General features: G+C 35.7%; 1 pseudogene; it reads left to right on the forward strand.

Moving 5' to 3' along the window:
* The first annotated feature begins 982 nt into the window (after window positions 1-982).
* Window positions 983-2,112, forward strand: LOC108289563 (annotated as a pseudogene).
* The last annotated feature ends 336 nt before the right edge of the window (window positions 2,113-2,448 follow it).

Consider the following 2,448-nt stretch of genomic DNA (forward strand, 5'->3'; position numbering starts at 1 on the left):
AAAAAAAAAAAAAAAAAAAAAAAAAAAAAAAAAAAAAAAAAAAAAAAAAAAAACCTAGGAATATACTTAACTAAGGAGGTGAAAGATCTATACAAGGAGAACTACAAAACACTGCTTAAAGAAACCATAGATGACACAAATGGAAATATAAGTCATCTTCATGGACTAGAAGAATTAATATCATAAAAATAACTATATTTCCCAAAGCAATCTACAGATTCAATGCAATTTCTATCAAAATACCAATATTATTGTTCACAGAATTAGTAAAAAAAAATTTTTTTTAATTCATGTAGAACAACAAAAAAAAAGCCTAAATAGTCAAAGCAGTCCTAAGCAAAAAGAACAAACCTGGAGGCATCACATTATCCAACTTCAAATTATACTACAATGCTATAGTAACCAAACCAGCATGGTACTGGCACAAAAGTAGACACATAGACTAATGGAACAGAACAGATAAACCAGAAACAGAGCCAAATACCTACAACCAACTGATCTTCAACAAAGCATACAAAAACATAAATTAGGGAAAGAGCACTCTATTCAGTAAATGGTGCTGGGGAAACTGGATACCCATATGTAGAAGAATGAAACTGGATTCCTATCTCTCACCATATACAAAAATCATCTCAAGATGGATTAAAGACTTAAATATAAGACCTGAAGTTATAAAAATCCTAGAAGAAAACCTAGGAAAAACTCTTCTAGACATTGGCCTAGGCAAAGAGTTTATAACTAAAACCCCAAAAGCAAATGCAATAAAAATAAATAAATGGGACCTGATTAAACTAAAAAGCTGTGTACGGCAAAACAATCAGCAGAATAAACAGACCCACCAAATGGTAGAAAATATTTGCAAACTATCCATCCAACAATACTTTGACTAATATCCACACTCTACATGGAATTCAAATCAGCAGGGAGAAAAACAAATAATTCCATCAAAAAGTGGGCAAAGGGTTTGCATTCCCTGCACGAAATGCCCGGCAAAGCCACAGAAACCATCCCTGCTATGGAACAGGAGCTGCCGCAGCCCTCCTAAGGAAAAGGCTGAGAGAGGGTCTGGAACAGAATCTGACAGTGATGAATCAGTACCAGAGATTGAGGAACACAATTCCACACAGACAACCACATAACAAGCCCAGCTGGCAGCAGCAGCTGATATTAATGAAAAACCAGTCAGTAGAGCAGAGTTTGGAGTGAAAAGAAAGCACAGAGGCGATGTCCAAACTGGGACTTGGGCAGATTACAGGGGTTACTAGAGTCACTATAAGGAAATCCAAGAATATCCTCTTTGTCATCACAAAACCAGATGTCTACAAGAGCCCTGCTTTAGATACCTACATAGTTTTGGGGGAATACAAGAATGAAGGTTTATCTCAGCAAGCATAGCTAGCAGCTGTTGAGAAATTCAAAGTTCAAGGTAAAGCTATCTCAAACATTTAAGAAAAAACACAGACTCCAACTGTATAAGAAGAGAGTGAAGAGGAAGAAGCTGATGAAACAGGTGTTGAAGTTAAGGACATGGAATTGGTCATGTCACAAGCAAATGTGTTGAGAGCAAAGGCAGTCCAAGCCCTGAAGAACAACAGTAATGATATTGTAAATGCTATTATGGTATTAACAAAGTAACCACCTGAAAACAACCTTTTTGGTGTTTCAAAGAAGTAATTGCAGCTTGATTTGAAATTTATACTGTTTCTAGAAGAGCAATAACAAACATTGCAGTCTGACTCTCTAGGAAGCCCTATCCCTAGGAAAAGGGAGAATGCACCACATCAAGGGATCACCCTGTGGGACAAAAGAATCTGAACAGCAGCCCTTGAGTTCCAGATTTTTCCACTGAAATAGTCTACCCAAATGAGAAGGAATCAGAAAAATAATTCTGGTGATGTGAAAAACAAGTTTCTATAACACCCCCAAAAGACCAGCAAGACACTAGCTCCCCAGCAATGGAACAAAACCAAGAAAAAAATCTCTGAATTGCCAGATAAAGAATTTAGAAGATTGATTATTAAGCTACTCAAGGAGACACCACAGAAAGGTGAAAACCAACTTAAAGCAATATAAAAAACAATACAGAATATGGATGAACATGTCTCCACAGAAATAGATCTCATAAAGGAAAAACAATCACAACTTCTGGAAATAAAAGACACATTTAAGAAATACAAAATGCACTGGAAAGTGTCAACAATAGACTAGAACAAGTAGAAGAAACAACTTCAGAGCTCAAAGATAAGGCTTTCAAATTAACCTAATCAGACAAAGACAAAGAAAAAAATTTTTGAAAATGAACAAAGCCTCCAAGAAAACCAGGATTATGTTAAATGGCCAAACCTAAGATAATTGGTGTTCCTGAGGAAGAGGAGAAATCTAAAAGTTTGGAAAACATATTTGAGTAAATAATTGAAAAAAACTTCCCCAGCCTTGCTAAAGACCTAG

Source organism: Cebus imitator, unplaced genomic scaffold (assembly GCF_001604975.1).
Source record: "Cebus imitator isolate Cc_AM_T3 unplaced genomic scaffold, Cebus_imitator-1.0 Scaffold406, whole genome shotgun sequence".
NCBI classification, from domain to species: Eukaryota; Metazoa; Chordata; class Mammalia; order Primates; family Cebidae; genus Cebus; species Cebus imitator.